Source organism: Cydia splendana, chromosome 6 (assembly GCF_910591565.1).
Source record: "Cydia splendana chromosome 6, ilCydSple1.2, whole genome shotgun sequence".
NCBI lineage: Eukaryota > Metazoa > Arthropoda > Insecta > Lepidoptera > Tortricidae > Cydia > Cydia splendana.
Window position 1 is genome coordinate 17732651 of NC_085965.1, and position 20707 is coordinate 17753357.

The following is a 20707-nucleotide window of genomic DNA, read 5'->3' on the forward strand; positions in this document are numbered from 1 at the left end:
ACAGAAATAAAATAATTTTAACAATTTATTTGTATTTTATCGTAGCGTTTCTTGAAAACTCGATTACAGATCGTAAGTACAGTTGGCTGCAGAGATATATATGTCTGAAAGTGACTCCTGTAGGTATACAAACTTTTATGCAAGGGTATACATATTTTTCCTTGGCCGTACAATGTTTGCAGTAATACACAATTATCGCGCTAGGCATTTCGTTAAGTTTTGTCATTAGATCTGATCTGTTTTTAATATTTTTTGTATCATTGAACACTAAGATACATTATTTTATTTCGGCGTAAACAATGGACATGAAGGAGACACTAAAAATAAAAAAAAATATAATATAATATGTCTATATCTTGAGGGATCTGCGGTATAATTTTCAGTACAGGATTCCTGCTCCGTCTTCGTATTGGAACGCTTTGATATGTCGTCTCGTGCCTCTGACTCTTTTGGAAACAGCTCTTATTAAGCGATACTAATGATTTTTATTTAACGAAATGTCATCTTGTTATCGTTAAGAAAGAGAACTTCATGTATGTTGTACAATTTAAATAGGTACATTGATAAAGTCTCGAAAACCATCTAGCTAATATGGACTCCAATTTAATCCATTTTTTTGTAATTTAAAGTGTTATCTAACTATAAATTTATTGATAGGCTAAGTATATTTGGATTTATCTTGCTGTTATCATTAATTGGATTTGATTGTAAAATTGTTACTAAGTTATTAATTTGCGGTTCTTTAACTTACGTTTTGGAGAGTAAAATTTAAGTAACAGACTGAATATAATAAGTCTAGGAAATTCCAAAATACGCTACTGTCCAACATTCATATATTAATCTGCCTAAATTTAATCTGATTTGATTATTCAGAGAGCATAATAAAATTAAAGTAGAAAATGTAATTAAAGTAGAAGTAATTTTTTTAAGGTCATACAGAATTTGTAGAGCAGACCTAGAAAAGTCTGCAGCGATTTTGATAGCTCACGCAGTGCAAATGTTATTTATACGTCAAAATTTCATAGATGTTTGACGTTTAAAATAACACTTGCATTACGTGGGCTATCAAAATCGCTGCAGACTTTTCTTGGTCTAACTTTAGACTGATTGTGATGTTTTCAAATAAAAGGTACCATATTATCGGTTGTCGATAAGGTTGATTTCAAATTGACGCTTCATCGAAATAGCACCTTATTGACAACCTACAATAAGTACCCTTTTGGTTGAAAATGTCACAATTAACCCTTTGAACGCTTTATGTCATAAACACAAACATCACTCAAACGCCAAGATGGGCACAAGCAAGCTAATGTAACCCCTACTCGTAAGTGTGAAGGTTACTTTGACAGCGTCCGCCATAACACCTATAGTCCTTGGCGCTGTGGGCACGACTAGTAACGACACCTTTAGGCGTTCTTGGCGTTCAAAAGGTTAATCAACTAAAGAACCCAATCAGCTCTATTTGTGTACTTTTAAACACAAATAACGTAATTATTATAGAATGTCTTAATGTCATTATTTTACTGTAAGTCTGCTGGGCTGTAAGTAAACAATTAGAAACTCAGCTGAGCTCAGTAATTTAAACAATGTCTCCCTTGCCGTCGGCGTATAGTATATCCATGTTATAGCGATGACAATTAGAAATTTTTGGGTTCTTTCTAATATTACTAGTACATCTTTAAGGGATTAATCACTTAATTAACTTGTAGATTATCAGTATCACACTATGTAAGTAGTTGTTATTTTAATGTTGTAAACATAAGATCGGTTTTAATAAATGAGACTTTGAGAAACTATTTTTTAATTTGCCTCTTTGATTTGCCTTTTCGGTGACAAGTAGGTACTACCTATAGGCAGAGTACAGTCACCTGCAATAATATGTTACTCTTCGAAGGCCGCAAAACTATGTGACACGCTCTTATGGCTCTACAAATAAGATCGTGTCAGATATTTTTGCGGCCTTCGTTGTGTAACATAATATTGCAGGTGACTGTACCTGATAGATTCTTGTACCGATTATGTTTTACTTTTTCGATTCCTACATACTATATTATTATACTACTCTTCAACTTTGGATTCCTGATCATTTCTGATAGATCATTATTTAGACGTTTTTAGAGTTAGACCAAGAAAAGTCTGCAGCGATTTTGATAGCCCACGCAGTGCAAGTGTCATAATTTCATAGAAGTTTGACGTTTAAAACAACTTGCACTGCGTGGGCTATCAAAATCTCTGCAGACTTTTCTTGGTCTAACTCTATGGAGAATCTGTCGTCCAAAAACAATATAACACTATCCTCTTAATAGACTATTTTGGGTTATTCCCACTAGTTACCACCAACTTCGTACCAGTGGTAACTACTGGGAATTTTTTTCCCACCTTTTACCACTGGTAACTACTGGGAAAAAAAGTAGTTACCACCAACTCGGCTTGGTGGTTGGGAATTTTTATTCCCAGTAGTTACCACTGGTAAAAGGTGGGAATTTTAATTCCCAGTAGTTACCACCAAAATATTGTTAGAATTCAATACTAATAAAACAGTATAAATAGTATAGTATAAATGTAGCGTGCTGTAATAAATAATTATGAGTCAGTTAGTGATTCAGTAAACTGCTTTAAAAGTGATCAAAAATATTAAAACAATTTTGCCGGTATAAGTGTAAAAACTAAAATAGAAGTCTCATTCTAGTTAAGTAGAAATTAACTTGTTATCCGGACTAAATTTATTTTATTAACTGTAAATTGAATTACATATTTATACAAACGAACAAACAAATCAGTCAAAAACCGACAGAACTGATTTCGTTTTATTATTTACCGCTACTTCATTTCGTTCTATTATAACACGACGCAAACCTGGAATATGTAGGTATTCATAATTTGTACTCAGGCTAAATAACTAAAGGGCATGGTTGTTATTAAAACCCTTTAGGGCGCGCTTCGGATGGGCTGATTGCTCGAACTAACCAGCATAGGCTCGCATTCCAATTACACTCGGGTAGTGCTCGCATTCCAATTACATCGCTCGGTCATGTTACGCTGGTTGGCTCGATTGCTTAAACACCCACGCTAGCGGGATGGTAATAACACTCTACCAGAGGGACATCAGGTAGTACCATTCGTACACTTCTTTTTTTGTATTTAACTTTTATTCTTTTGGAAAATATGTTTATTGGAAGAACGTGTATCAAGGTAAAGTAAGAAACAATGTAGGACCATCAAAATTTATGAAATAAGAGTTATGGTAATACCTTATGCATATTAGATAGGCTACAACCTTGGTTTATCGCAATATAAGTATGAATAATATCGGTACCTATGCCTTGTAATTGCTAAACAATCGTTTAGTTCCTAAATATCCTTTGTTGTGTTCTTTTAAATAACACGAGTGCAAAAAGGCCGAACCGAATGTGGCGCGCACCGCGCACCCTTTTGTTCTTAACCGCCGCCGTGTCGCCCGTATCTGACCCTTGCGAAATATTCTTTGTTCGGCATAACTGCCAGCCCTTATGGCCGATAAGAATGGTATTGGTTGACATAGTTTGATAATCATACTGGAACAAATTTAGGATAAGCTAAAAATAAACACGTGAAATATATTTGGCTATTTACTTTCATCCCTTTTTACCTGACCCAAAGAATGAATACGACAATCCAATCAGTCCACTTTTAAGTGTGTCGGAAACAATTGTGGGCACGGGCGTGTTGCATTTATATTAAACGAGGGCGAGGGACAGTTTTACTTCATACAGGATGTGAATATTAAGTATGCGAATCGCCCTCTTGCGCCTTCGTCGTACTCAATTTAAGGTTGTTTTATGTGATTTTAATTACTTACGTCTTACACGTTCTTCCAATAAACATATTTTCCAAAAGAATAAAAGTTAAATACAAAAAAAGAAGTGTACGAATAGTACCTGATGCCCCGGCCTCTGGTAGTGTTATTACCATCCCGCTAGCGTGGGTGTTTAAGCAATCGAGCCAACCAGCGTAACTTGACCGAGCCATGTACTACCCGAGCGTAATTGGAATGCGAGCCTATGCTGGTTGGTCCGAGCAATCAGCCCAACCGAAGCGCGCCCTAAGCGGTTTTAATAACAACCATGCCCTTTAGTTATTTAGCCTGAGGACAAATTATGAATACCTACATATTCCAGGTTTGCGTCGTGTTATAATAGAACGAAATGAAGTAGCGGTAAATAATAAAATGAAATCAGTTCTGTCGGTTTTTGACTGATTTGTTTGTTCGTTTGTATAAATATGTAATTCAATTTACAGTTAATAAGATAATAAGTTAATTTCTACTTAACTAGAATGAGACTCTTCTATTTTAGTTATTACACTTATACCGGTAAAACTCTTTTTAATATTTTTGATCACTTTTAAAGCAGTTTACTGAATCACTAACTGACACATAATTATTTATTACAGCATGCTACATTTATACTATACTATTTATACTGTTTTTATTAGTATTGAATTCCAACAATATTTTGGTGGTAACTACTGGGAATAAAAATTCCCACCTTTTACCAGTGGTAACTACTGGGAATAAAAATTCCCAGTAGTTACCACCAACTCGGCTTGATGGTAACTAGTGGGAATTTTTTTTCCCAGTAGTTACCAGTGGTAAAAGGTGGGAAAAAAATTCCCAGTTGTTACCACTGGTAAGAACTTGGTGGTAACTAGTGGGAATAACCAACCCACTATTTTTTGTCAATGTCATGATGAAAAAAATCCCGGGTTTTGGATCTGTCAGTTGAGTGTCGATCGCGGATGATTTGAATTTTAAAATATTTTAAATCTTTGGCGTTATCTTCATATCCAGCTGGTGAATGATTGCTAAATTTAACTAATTATATGTTGCTATTCCAATTCTTGTGGTAAGACGTATTAGTTAGTGCAGCGGTCGGCAACAAGCGGCCCGCGAGCCTCCTTGGCTATTTTGTATGTAATATTGACAAACGACAATGTCTGATAAAGTCATAAATATTAACAAAGTGCGGCCCGCGTCAACTTCGGTAACTACTATTTGGCCCTTGGCTGCTAAAAGGTTGCCGACCGCTGAGTTAGTGCATAAAAAGTGATATAATTTTCCTTTTTATCTTGTACTTGTAGGGTGGTTGCCCATGGCAACCATAGTAACACCTCATGAACGAGGACGTTACTTTAAACCGTCCGAGAGATGGAGAATCCAATCGTTCTTTATCTTTCTCATCTGTCTGAGTTTTCTACTCCCGTTTTGGAACGAATTCATAGGCGCGAAAGGGAGAAGCGTAAGGAGCTTCATGAAAAGGATCGTAACGACAAAATGTCAAATAAGGATAAGGGGGCCCGCTCCAGGTCTAGCAGCCCCCCCCCCCCCCCCGATAGATGGTCGGATGTTTCGAGTGTGGATTTTAATCGGCCCCACTGCAGCTCAGGGGAGAGTCAAATCCCGCCAGGGCAACTATCGATGGCGCAGTCTTCAGTGCCCATATAACCATTCCAGTCGCAGAATCACAAAGTGGTAACTAAATGTCAGATGTGTCGTAACAGAGTCCACACAATGTGTCTAGAATTGTTTCGAAACAAAGTGTCGTCGCCGTGTCTACACTTTTCCGTAACAAGGTGTCGACACATTTGTGTGCACTTTGCGTGCGGTTTGCGACTAAATCTGACAGCAAATTTGTGACAGCAAATGTCAATATAAAATACCTCTTGAAAACCAAGGTTTGTCAAACTACTATTTAATTAGTGTATCGTGTGCTCGTAATTCTAGTAAGTCATCATGGGCAATGCAAATGATAATAATCGACCGAAACCATATAAACACCCAACACCCGTCAACCTTTTACAGAAAAGTTTTTAAAGAAATTCAATAAGCTACTTAGGTCAGGCAACGAATGCTCCAAAAGTTGTAGAGGGAAATGCTCGGAACACAATTTTTGACTCCGTAACTCGGTTTGACAAGTTAGGAGGTGAACATATCAAAAGTCCCCGGCCGTAGCCCTTGTAGTCCTGTAGCGCTGGCTATATTTTGAGCCCTAACTTTAAGTAATATTAAAGTCAATTATTTTTTCGCTTACGAATAGTGTTTTAAGATGTTAATCTTACATTTTGTTTTGTGTCACAGATATTATTTGCTTTTTAAGTAATTTAACAATTTGTGGTAATTATTTTTATTTTAAATTATTTTGAAGAAAAGAATATTCTAGAGAAAACATGTAACTGTATCGCATTTAGGATAGTTTTTTTAATGTGAAAACATAGTTTGTGTCAATTACGTCCATTGCAATCGGATACTATGCCATACTATTCAAAATGACTCAAAAAATAATTAAAGTAAAAAAAAATTGCTGACATCGCATTTAATCGTGTCAAAATGTACATTACATGTTTTTGTGTCTTATTAAGGCATAGCTTCATAAGATTTTTGATAATTTTGTTCTAACAGGCTATTACCATAACAAAAGAATATTAAAGTTACTAGAGTTCACATCTTATTAATTTAAAAGGCGGGATAAATAAGAAATATGAATTTGTGTCAGTTTCATCCATTGCATAAACAAATAATACAAAAATAATGTTTGCGTTCATACGACGCTAGCGGGTGGCTCTAAACGGGCAACGCGGGCCGTGCAGGGGGGGCGGGCCCGGCGGGCGCGGCGCGACGCGCGACCTTCGCGTGGCGGCGGGTAAGGGCCTCTCTCTAAAAACCACACGTTGCGTACGCAGCGCATGTTTACTTCGCCTGTGCGCCTAATGAATATTACTTCTTGAACTTAATTTATATTAATGTTATTAATATTTTTATTTCTATATCTAATATCTAATCAAGTCTAACTTCAATATGTCTTAATTATATGGACTAATAAATTTTAATATAAACATGTATAATTTTTTTTCCTTATAAATAGCATAAACCAGTCTTTCCATACTTAACGTAAATTATGCACATTATTTGTTTAATGTATTTTTTTGTTCTTAGCATTTTTTTATAATAGGTATTATTAATTTCACGTATTGAGGTTATTTAATGCCTGTTTATTCTGATGTTTTGAATACATTTACCTTAAATAATAATTACCAACACTTTTGATAGTTCAAGCTTCTTGGATAATAATTTACCTTTGGCTTCAATTGGCGTAAAGGACGTTTTGGCGAAAATGAGTTATATCCACTACCGTAGGCTCAAAGGGCTTAACTGACAAAACGCAATTTTTCACGAGAGCCAACAAACAGTTTTGTTTTGAGAAACGAAATCAGACCTTTTTTGTTTGCTTGAATTAACTGATGCCTGTATGCGGCTTATTCCTAACTTTTTGAGGTCTTTTAAACTGATTTCTTGAACTTATAATACAATGCTTATTTACGAAAATAGCATGTTTGTTTATCTTATTAGAAAAAGGGCGCGAGGGGCCTCTCGCGCATGAGAGGAGGCCTGTGCTCAGCAGTGGGACGTATATAGGCCGAAATGATGATGATGATGATGATATTATTTCAACAGAATCACTGCTGTCCCACCATTTATGTATATTGATAAACTTACAACAATTTGTAACAAATTAATTTTACTATAGAAAGTATTACGCGTTATTTCTGTTTGTAATGTTAATTGGATTATAAATTTTACTTTTACATACTAAAATATTATTAGGTACAATAGTAGTTTTGAAATTTCGTATGTCTATTCAGTAAAACTTAATTAATATGATCGCATATTTATGACATTACATTAGAGTAGAAAAATTCTATGGATTTAAAAGCAAACGTTATACCTAGACAGTAACTTTCATAAGGTTAATCCTGTAAATTAGGGTTTAAACAAAAAAGTATTAATATTATAATCAATATTACCAATAACCCAGTCACAAACAAAACTAATAGTATCAGCCATAATTATCATTTGAATATAGTCATGTTTAATCATTTTCCTAAAACTGATGAAAAAGTACCCACTAGTTCAGTTTAAATTATCAAAATTTAGTAACCCTATAAATAAAGCAATGAGCACATGGTAATGGTAATGCAAGTACCTACTTAATGAAAAAAATGACAAGGTCATCCCACTTAAACACAAAAAAGGAACAATTATAAACCCGAAATTATACATAGTATGGAGCCGTATCTCTTACATTGAATTATCTAACACTCGTATAAATATCCATTAGTTGTGGGCGTAACGTACATTTAGCACTCAAAAAGCTACTGCAAAGAGGCGTAACGTACAATAAATTACCACATATTTAATAAAATTTCCGATGCAAAAGGGCGTATCGCACACAAAGTTGGGAGTTACGCAGTTGAATTCGCAGATCCGGCCAAATGCGTTGGAAAATTGTGTTCAAGCATTGATTTTTCATAGGGCTTAACGGATATTTTTTTCAAGTTATCGAGATTTTAAATATATTATTCGATAGAGAAAAAAATACTGAGTATAACTGCATTTTCACACTTTTGTCCCTTACGCCCTTTGAGCCTACGGTAGTCGTTATATACAGTTTTGTTCAGAATTCCAAGCGCTTTCGTTCTGTATTTTGAAAATTTCGATATCTCTTAAAAAGTTGCCTTTACGACCCAATTTTTGCACTATGAGCTTGCAACAACAGCTTATCACAAGGGGCGTAAATGACCAGGTATAAATTAGAAATTCATAGATATTATCGTAAAGGTTACCGCTAAATATAAATACTGTTGTAAATGACTTACATGTCTGTGTCGTCCGACTACGGCAACGCAAAAGGAGGGTTATGATTTTGACTGGTATGTATGTGGGTATGTATGTATGTTCATCTGTTCGCTCATAGCTTCTTAAATACTCATTATAATTTGATAAACGATAACGAAACATTCGAATCGTCTTAATCGTCCGCTGGTTATAGGCTATATGACGTCACAAAAAATGAACACTGCGCCCTCTAGAGGTCATTAAAGTCACGAACCAAAAAAATAAAAATAAGTAATGATGACGTGTTGTGTATCGTTTGAAAGAGCTTAATTAGCACATTTCAAATATATAAATATTGTTAGCTTTTGCTTTCAAAGCATTTACGCTAAAAGTTTTTTCGGCAGTTATCTTTGTTCATGGGCGTAAAGGTCTAGAATGCCTAATAAATAAATAGTTTTATGGGTCCTTTATTACTAAAATGTAATGTTTGCTCTTCAAATTAAAAACCTCAGCTCGGTGTTTTTCAACAACTATCATCGTTTTACTCGCAGTGGAATTTCTTATAGTATATTATACATATAATTTCTTATATTCTATAATATCGTTGTTTATCGACTAAGTGCCAGTTGCACCAACCACATTTGACAGACTGATCAACATCAGCCGGCGCGCCCCGGCGCTTTATTATGAAACTTTCCATACATAAAAATTTAGCGAACTCTTTAACGATACGAACAGTTTGGTGCAACCGACCCTAAGCCAATCTGTGTAGCGAATGTCCTATAAAATCATTCATTCATTCAATTGTTTCATAATCGTTCTAACAGAAAATATTTTTAAACGTTTGAAATTATAAATTATTGCAGCTAAAGGTAACGGGGTCTAAATAACACAGAAATAACTACTTAAATAGGAATTTTCAAACCGTATTTTAAAATAAGACCACTTGAAATAGTGAACCAATTATTACCTATTATAACATAAATACTGTATAGAATTATAGTCTTTTGTTAATTAAGTAAACGTCCAAATGCTTGATAATAATACGCTCATTCTAATCATCGCTAGGCGATCTATTACTTCCCTTGTTATGATTAAAAGCTGTTATGTTATGATTGTTATAAGGCAGTGGGACATTTACTTTACCTTCATTCCCGAATATTAGGTACTTTTTGAGCATGTAATTATTTTGTATTATTTGTGTTTTCTTCTTTATTTAATTTAGGTCTTAAGTTAGGGTTTTACAATGTGAGTATAAAAGTACAATATAAAAACACTTACAAATCATTACAATAAATATATAAACACATTATCAAAACCTAACCTAGGGTGCCGCCGGCAGCGGGGCAGGGCCCAAGCTGCCGGTAGTCAGGGCCGCAGAGTGAGGAACTGACGTACTATACGCGCCGTGTCCAAAATTACTGCCTTCTGCATCTGACCCTTGATCCAACCACCCAGCGAGAGTCTCTCTAGGTGTTGGTCGAGACTCTTCGCTATGAGGTCATTCACCAACACGACTATAGGAACAATCATCGTAGAATCAACATCCCACACGGCGGTTATCTCATGAGCTAAGTTGAGGTACTTACTGGACATGTCCTTCTCGGCCTTCACGAGATTCTCATCATGGGGGATGGTGACGTCGACGAGCACGGCCCGGCGCTGCGATCGATCTATCAGCATGATTTCAGGCTTATTGGCTACAATAGTTCTGTCAGTGATGATAGATCGATCCCAATAGAGCGTGGTACGGCCATTTTCGAGAACTGGCGCAGCTGAGAACTTCGCGGTCCACAAGGCCGTATGGCCAAGGCAAGCTGCTGGTGAATAATTCTGGCTACGAGACTATGTCTGTGCAAGTACTCGCCGTTAGCAAGATGAAAACAACCGGAAATAATATGCCTGTGTTTTCTTTATTATTACTATATTATTAAAAAAAAATGAATTATAGCTCTAATCGGGATATACCTGGCATAATCAACTACCGTTTGATACATTTTTAAGCTTCGTAACAGTAAATTATGATGAGAAGAGTTAACATGTGTACCGTGACTGGTAACTAATACACCCCGAATGTGGTATAAAATAGTCTGATAACGAAACTTACGACCCCCTAATAAACAAGATTCACTAAATTATCAATAATTTCATCGGCGTAAAGAGGCGAAAACAGGTTAAAGAGACTAACATTTTGAGTACTTTTCCAATACACATCAAAAACATTGCTCGATAAACAACAAAAATATATTATAAACATTTAAAAAAAAATCAGTTTTTCGTGTCTGCTGAAAAGTAGCATTTTGTCCTTTACGCCAGTTGAACCAAAAGGTATCGTATAATCGTAATAATATATATTACTAAAATTAATAAAATCAGTCTTTGTATTGTGTATCAACAAGGTACATATTATAGTTGCACATGTAAGTGCAAATATTTTCATTGCATTCAATTCATGCTATGTTGTGGGGGGCGTGGCTAACGATAATCGCAAGCCAACATTTTTTCTCATGATTATACTAACCCGGTGGAGGCCGTATCACCAAAATAATTAAAACAATTATTCTGCTCCTCAAACGAACATATATTTTTTTTAATAACTTTTTTTAATTTATGAAGTCTTGTACCTATTCAATGTACACCATCATCATTGTAATTGACGTTGCTTGCCACGCTTTATACATCACAAAATTAGCAATACATTGCATCTTAAAATAATCTTAAAAAGTGTACTAAATATCGAATATAAGTTATTTTTAAAAGTCGCTGATGTGACATTCTCGTTCAAAAGGTAGGGACCACTTTGTCGTTTACCATAAAGACGAAATTTTATTGTATCTTTATACAAATAGCCTGTCAGAGAGTCCTTATGGCAAGGATAAAGTGCTAAATTTTGATTGCGAACGTCACGAATGTTGGTCAGTATGAGGAGCCTACATTTTATTTTTTAATATACTTACAACATACTTACTTCCACACTATGAAAAGATTTAATGAAATTATGCCTCCGAATGAAATAAATACACTGTAATGGCTCCTCTACACGATGGGCCAACGCCGGCCACTCCAAGGGACGCATTTATGCGTTAGAGGGAGCAAGTGATATTGCTATCTCATTCTACCGCATGGTTGCGTCCATTGGAGTGGCCGGCGTTGGCCCATCGTGTAAAGGGGCCATAATGTTCATCTAACAAGCACCTTACCCGCGTAGGTAGCCCTCCCCGCGTACGCCGTTCATGCAAAGTTTTATTTAGCCAAATAGTAAAAAACCGTTGTTGAAAATGACCCAAATTATGAATGTTGTCTTGATGTGGCATTATAATAATGTAGACGTAAACTTAATAACATGATTTTTTTTTTGTGGCAGATACATGATGTTTATAAGAAAAAAAAATATTAAAAATAAAAGCGGTGGATGAATTTGACACACATTTGATGGAATAACATATTATAATATCCTGTGAAGTACAACACTTCACTTACCGACTATAATTTTATTTTAGGCATTTTAGGGTCACTATTAGGTATTTATTAAATGTCATTATACCCGTGGATAATAATGACACAAAATGCGTGTGTACGTCGGAAGCCACTTTGCTTTTACAGGGAAAGAAAGAATTTCATCTCGAATATTTTTTTTACCAAATGCTGTTTAAATAAAGAAATACCTAAATTTCTACCTAAGAAATACCTAGGATGACACAAATTATTATTATTAGGTTTGGTATGTGGTCTGGAAACCATATGTAAAAAATAAGCAACATTAATAATCTTATAACTTCAAAAGTTATTGCTACCGGACTATTGAGCGGGGGGGGAGAGAGGGGGCTTTGAAGGTCCCATTTTCCGGTTTTTCGATTATATCTCGTAAACTATGCATCTCAGCGACATGGCCACTTATACAAAATGAAAGTTAATTTAATTTGTTACAAGTTTATTCTTTTTTCGATATGTTGAATAGTTTTTGAGATATCCGCTCTTGAAAGTTTATTTAGGGCTCTCAATTTTATCTTGATATATCTATATCAGTGAAGGTGCTAGGCCGTGTTTGGTATCGTTTTCGTATAAATCTGGGGTGCTGAATCCATTTAAGATATCACATTGACACCATTCCACAAAATAAAAATAAACCTTTTTAGGGTTCCGTACCTCAAAAGGAAAAAACGGAACCCTTATAGGATCACTCGTGCGTCTGTCTGTATGTATGTCCGTCTGAATACACAAAATAGTTCTTTACCTATAGATGACAGGAAAACCTATTAGAAATGTGCAGTCAAGCGCGAGTCGGACTTAATGTACGGAACCCTTAATACGCGAGTCCGACTCGCACTTGGCCGGTTTTTTTGAAACTCTTCTTGACGCTTAACCGCTGAACCGATTTCGTTGAAATTTGGTATAGAAATAGTTTGCGTCCCGGAACAGGACATAGTATAGATCTTATAACCAAAATCATCTTTTGAAGGTGTGAAAAGTGGCGTGGAAATTTGTACGGGAAATCAATAATCGCTGAACCGATTTATATGATATTTGGGATGGTCTACATCTTTGATTTTGTTAAAAATGATGAAAAAATATGACTTCAAATCTAAACTTAAACAGTATTAATTTCAAGAAGTCAATTCTGAATTCCCCCCTACACCTCATTTCACACCTTTAAAGGATGATTTTTGAGATAACTTATTATATCCTGTCTCGGGACTCAAAATATATGTGTACCAAATTTAAATTAAAACTGTTCAGCAGTTTAAGCGTGAAGAGGAGTTTAAAAGAAAGTATTTTAATAAGTTTATATGTTTTTACTTCGGAATGGTGTCAATGTGATACCTTAACTAAATTTGGTACTGCGAATTTATACGAAAACGATACCAAACATGGCCTCGTAGCTTTACTGTTGTAGAAGTCAAAATAAAATTGAGAGCCCTAAATTCTTATTACTTGGCCAAACTTGTGTAGAAGGAAAAGGTAAAATAAAAGTCTTCGGCAGGAATATAAGACACAAATATATTTTTTTTTTGCGTTACTATTTCATTCATCAAATATAAACATACCTTGATTATACTATTCTAGTGAGATCCTCATAGATAAACAAAAACATTTACTTAAAAAATTACAAGGTCGAAATGTCACGGAACTTGTGAGAGTAATATGTGAAAAATAAAAACTTTTATGACAAAAAAAATTTGGACACAATTTAAGAATCACCCAATTGCGTCGAGGAATCATCTGTATTTTTGCTTGTTTCAGTACCTCCTCGCTTCTTTTTTGTCCTTTGTATTCTGTAGCAATTTTTAGATCTGAAAATAAAGATAACTTGCGTCGTCACGGATGTCGATTTATAGGTTTTAGGGAGTGCAGAATTCGAAAACGATGATCATTTTATAATCCAAGATGGCGGCTACGTATTTTGTCATAAAAGTGGAATCCAAAATAGTCATCATTTTCGAAATCTGCGCCCCCTAAAACCTATAAAACGATATCCATGACGACTTTTATGACATAGTGCATTGCCGCCATTTTGAAATTGAAAATGTTATCATTTTCGAAATCTGCGCCCCCTAAAACCTATAAAACGACATCCATGACGACTTTTATGACATAGTGCATGGCCGCCATCTTGGAATCCAAAATAGTCATGATTTTCGAAATCTGCGCCCCCTAAAACCTATAAAACGATATCCATGATGACTTTTATGACATAGTGCATTGCCGCCATTTTTAAATTGAAAATGTTATCATTTTCGAAATCTGCGCCCCCCAAAACCTATAAAACGACACCCATGACGACTTTTATGACATAGTGCATGGCCGCCATTTTGGATTCCAAAATAGTCATCATTTTCGAAAGCGGGGCCCCCTAAAACCTATAAAACGACATCCATGACGACTTTTATGACATAGTGCATGGCCGCCATCTTGGAATCCAAAATGGTCATCATTTTCTAAATCTGCGCCCCCTAAAACCTATAAAACGACACCCACGACGACTTTTATGTCATAATGCATGGCCGCCATTTTGGAATCCAAAATGGTCATCATTTTCTAAATCTGCGCCCCCCAAAACCTATAAAACGACACCCATGAAGACTTTTATGACATAGTGCATGGCCGCCATTTTGGATTTCAAAATGGTCATCATTTTCTAAATCGGGGCCCCCTAAAACCTATAAAACGACATCCATGACGACTTTTATGACATAGTGCATGGCCGCCATCTTGGAATCCAAAATGGTCATCATTTTCGAAATCTGCGCCCCCTAAAACCTATAAAACGACACCCATGACGACTTTTATGGCATAGTGCATGGCCGCCATCTTGGAATCCAAAATGGTCATCATTTTCGAAATCTGCGCCCCCTAAAACCTATAAAACGACACCCATGACGACTTTTATGACATAGTGCATGGCCGCCATTTTGGAATCCAAAATGGTTATCATTTTCTAAATCTGCGCCCCCCAAAACCTATAAAACGACACCCATGACGACTTTTATGACATAGTGCATGGCCGCCATTTTGGATTTCAAAATGGTCATCATTTTCTAAATCGGGGCCCCCTAAAACCTGTAAAACGACATCCATGACGACTTTTATGACATAGTACATGGCCGCCATCTTGGAATCTAAAATGGTTATCATTTTCTAAATCTGCGCCCCCCAAAACCTATAAAACGACACCCATGACGACTTTTATGACATAGTGCATGGCCGCCATTTTGGATTTCAAAATGGTCATCATTTTCTAAATCGGGGCCCCCTAAAACCTATAAAACGACATCCATGACGACTTTTATGATATAGTGCATGGCCACCATCTTGGAATCCAAAATGGTCATCATTTTCGAATTCTGCGCCCCCTAAAACCTATAAAACGACACCCACGACGACTTTTATGTCATAATGCATGGCCGCCATTTTGGAATCCAAAATGGTCATCATTTTCTAAATCTGCGCCCCCCAAAACCTATAAAACGACACCCATGAAGACTTTTATGACATAGTGCATGGCCGCCATTTTGGATTTCAAAATGGTCATCATTTTCTAAATCGGGGCCCCCTAAAACCTATAAAACGACACCCATGAAGACTTTTATGACATAGTGCATGGCCGCCATTTTGGATTTCAAAATGGTCATCATTTTCTAAATCGGGGCCCCCTAAAACCTATAAAACGACATCCATGACGACTTTTATGACATAGTACATGGCCGCCATCTTGGAATCCAAAATGGTTATCATTTTCTAAATCTGCGCCCCCCAAAACCTATAAAACGACACCCATGACGACTTTTATGACATAGTGCATGGCCGCCATTTTGGATTTCAAAATGGTCATCATTTTCTAAATCGGGGCCCCCTAAAACCTATAAAACGACATCCATGACGACTTTTATGATATAGTGCATGGCCACCATCTTGGAATCCAAAATGGTCATCATTTTCGAAATCTGCGCCCCCTAAAACCTATAAAACGACACCCATGACGACTTTTATGGCATAGTGCATGGCCGCCATTTTGGATTCCAAAATGGTCATCATTTTCAAAATTGGGGCCCCCTAAAACGTATAAAACGACATCCATGACGACTTTTATGACACAGTGCATGGCCGCCATTTCGGATTCCAAAATGGTCATTATTTTCGAAATCGGCACTCCCTAAAACCTATATATCGACACCCATCTCGACTTTTATGACAAAGTGTTTTGCTACCATCTGCATGCAAGACATTTCTATTATTTTTACGTACAAAAATGGCCGCCTGTCAACTTTCAATCGAGATTTAATCGATAATTTATTCGATTAATATTCAGATTAATTCAATTTCAATCTATGTTAGGTCGACTAAACTAATCGCGATTAAAATTTGAGAATTAACTTTTTTTATTCCATTAATTAGTCGAATAAACAGTTAATCGATTAATGCCCATCTCTGACCACGGCATTTTTACACTTTGAGAATATCTGAAAACAAATCAACACAAGGAGCCATTTTGCAAATCCAGTAACATACCAGTAACTTTGTTATTACTTTTGACAGCGCGTGTCATGTGTCAACACAGAGTCGACACAAAGTCGAAACATTGCAACTACTTTGTGACTGCAATATTTCTCAGCCTTAAACCATATTTATACATCATAATTAACACGTTTCGTAGTATGTAAAGCGTTATTTCTGTTATTTAAGTATAGTATACGCATCGAAGTACTAAAAATGCTTCAAATAATATAGTTATGAACACAGGCACTGAGAAGTAAACAATTTCATTTCCAGCTAAACTAAAACAATGTGGTGGCGCGTTGATTATATTACACTTAGTTTATCAAATCACTCGAGCAGTTTAATTCCCCATAATAATTTAAGTCCTATTGTAATATAAATGCAAACAATATATAATTACGTCTTGTAATCCGTTTTAGAGATGGCGTATTAATGTCACTTATTTTTATTTAAGTATTTTTCCATCTGACAGTTTCCATTTGACAGGAACAAAATGAACGAATGAACGAATGATTTTGGCATAAAGTAGTCGCAAACTCGAAACAATGTGTGCACACGGCGACCACACTTTATGTCACTTTGTGTCATGTGTCGACCCTTCCCCATTTCTGGTAACTGTGTCGACACGGCGACGACTCTGCGACTGGAATTGTGACCGAAACAGACGGTGTCGACACAAGATGTGTCAACACCGCGTCGTAACGGCGACTGGAAATGGTTGTATGGGTGATTACTCCACCGGCTCATTTAAGAGCCAACGGGAGTGGTCATTTCTCCATACAAACGTACTCCTCGTTTTCCTCCGTGGTTTTTGAAGCTAGAGCAATGATTTTTTCAACACAGATTAATATTGTCAATATCTGTGTCGGACCGTTTTGCTTTTTTTGATATTTTTGTTTTTTAAGGCGCTAGAGCCCTTCAAAAATGGCCAAAATGGCCTAATTGACTATGCCGCAATGAGAGGCGTGGCATTCAAAACTGATATAAATTAGCCAAAAAAGCAAAACGGTCCGACACAGATAATTTCATAATCATTTAGATTTCCAAATTTGGTTACGATTGGTTAAGTTTTGGAGGAGGAAACAGAGGAGTACGAAACCTCGATTTTTGAGATTTTTACGCAGTATTTTTCGCCTTGTCCTTATCGCACTACTTTTAGGTGCCGCTTCCGTTAGCGAGACGGGTATATTTACCTAAAATATTTAAAACTCAGCTCCTGTTTCGTCTTAATAGACTCGCAAGAAAATAAAACACCCTCTCAGTCCCCTTCCTCCCCTCTTACCCCAATTGGACGCACTAAATACACAACCAATGATCAAGGTCCTTTTTTGGTTTACGTTCAAAAAATAGAAGCGGCTTTAGATTCGAGAACAACTCTACACCCAGTGACCTTTGGGCGTTTCCTGCAAACGCGAAAAAGGGAATTTCCCAATATTGTTGAGGGGTCGGTTAAAAGAATTGAGCGAAATCGGGTATCAATCTGCTTCCACTCCGCTGAAGATGCCAACCACTTCCTAGAATCTTCCACTTTAACACATAGTCACTACAAGGCTTTTGTGCCATCTTTTAATGTCTCAAGACTGGGACTGGTGCGAGGAATCCCTGCTGACTGGTCCCCTGAGGAGGTACTCGAAAATCTTAAGGTCCCCTTAAACTCGGGAGGCCCCGTCCCCATCAAAATTAGACACCTCAATTTTAAAAAAACCAAACAAGTCGGCACTTACTCGTGGCTCCTATCCCAAAACTGTAATTGTCACTTTTGACGGCCAAACTCTTCCTAAGAGGGTATTTTTTATGTCTGAACTCTCTAGTGGTCGAACAATATCAACTCCCTACTATCCAATGTTATAAATGCTGCCGGTATGGTCATTCGAAAGATAAATGTAGGTCTCTCCCTAGATGCTTCCGCTGCGGAGGTGCTGACAATTGTAACGGCGATGGTGAACCTGTTGTATCTGCCCTCAGGGGTTGGGGGCAGGTCACACAGCCAACAGCAATCTTGCCCCGAATTTGTTAAACAATCAAACATTAAAAAATCCATGGGGGAGGAGAATACCTCCTACATTGAAGCCTCAAATCGTCATGCTAAAGTCTCTCACAAATCTTACGCCAATATTGCGGCCTCTTGCTCTTCTTCTCCCCGACCACAGTCTTATAAAAAAACAATTTTCCGTCAACCCCGCACGCCTCCTCACCTCGAAAAAGGGTATGATAAAAGAGCTCATGATGCTTTGACAAGAGACCCGGTTGTTGAATCCAGACCGGTCTTCCCTAATCAACCACCCCCTAAGGAACAATTCATAGTTTCTGAAATTATAAAGTTGATTTCTTCCTTCGTTAAATTTTGTTCTCCCGCCAGCCCTTTGGCTAATCCTTCCTTGATTTCCCACCTAGCGCCTTTTATTTCATCTCTGTTAAATCATAATGGATCAAGTAATTCTACAGTGGAACAGTCGCAGTATCATCAATAAAAACAAGAGATACTTTACCTTATCAATAAATACAATCCAGCTATCTTGGCCATATCAGAAATATGGCTAAAGGAAAACTCTAATTTCTAATGGGTTGTCGGGCTGATGGCTGTGCTGGAAGTGCCCTTTTCATTTATAGTCCTAATTTCCACGCAACTTGTGCTCGTGTGGAAGGCATTATTGTTCTTGGGGATTTTAATATCCACCATGCTTTATGGGGTTGTGAGAAAAAATATGACGCTCTAGGAGAACAGTTTCTACTAGATATATTGGACAAATGCAACTTATGCCTACTAAACTCGGGTACACCCACCCGGCGCTCTCTCCCTAATCAATCAGCTAGTGCAGTTGACTTATCCCTATGCTCTCCTTCTCTTGCATCTCGAATTTCCTGGGAAGTCCTGGACAGTACTCATGTACTATTTTACTGTGTCTTCCTTTTGGTTCCTCTAAAAGACCTTCAATAACCTATCCCCTTCTAGTATATAATATCAATAACGCAGACTGGGATATCTACAAAAAACGTCTGGAGTACGAAACGTTACATCTTCCTCCTATCACTCCACACTCTATAGAGCTTTGTTCCGACGCCTTAATTGTAGCCATTAAGATGTCTGCTGATAAGGTCTTTCCCCTTTCCCCTAAGGCTATTAAGGCTAGAAAAAGAGCAGAGCGGGAGTATGCCGTAAATATGTCAAATGACAATTATGATTAAGTATCTGAAAAAAACTATGACGGATACCAAAATCTTGCTTAAGAATAAGAAGTCTGAAGGGTGGGAATCTTTCTGTCCGTCTTTAAGTCCCTCTACTCCTGATACTATTGTTTGGAATAATATTCGAAAATTTAGAAGATCATATAAATGCCCTTACCCTAATTCTTTACAATGGGCTGAATCCTTACTAACCAAAATAGCTCCTCCATATGTTCCAGGGGTTCTTGATTCCACTATATGTTTGCTGAATAACCATTTATCTGACCCCCTAGATCAGTTGTTCTCACTTGTGGAGCTCAGGAATGTGTTGGGAGCGGTAAAAGACTCCGCCCCAGGACATGATGGTATTCCCTATTCGTTTATTGCTAAAGCTGGTGACAGATTCCTTAATTACTTCCTTGGCCTAATTAACTGTATTTTGCTTTCGGGCCGACCCCCTCGGTCCTGGAAATCTCAACTGATAATGCCCATTCTTAAACCAGGTAAGGACCCTAATGACCCACAATCATACCGACCTATAGCCTTATCTTCTGTTCTAACTAAGATTTTAGAGCATCTTATCAAGAACAGATTGGAATGGTTTCTTGAAAATCACGAATTGTTAGGAAAATCTCAATATGGCTTTAGAAAAGGCAAAAGTACAATTGATAGCCTGGCCATTTTCACAACGGATATAAGACTAGCCTTTTCAAAACAAGCTTCGGTTCTTGCAGTATTCTTGGACGTCGAGGCTGCCTACGACAATGTTCAACTTCCCATTCTCCGAGAAAAACTCCGTATAATTTGAGAATACCTGCGAGATTGGCCTATCTTGTGGGTAACCTACTTTCCGAAAGGCAAGTTACATTCCGGGGCAAAGACCCTCACATCAACCCT

General features: G+C 36.9%; 1 long non-coding RNA gene across 1 annotated transcript in view; it reads left to right on the forward strand.

Moving 5' to 3' along the window:
* The window catches only part of LOC134791805 (uncharacterized), a 470284-nt gene that overhangs the window by 56154 nt on the left and 393423 nt on the right, over positions 1 to 20707 (forward strand). The gene's annotated exons all lie outside the window — the stretch shown is intronic.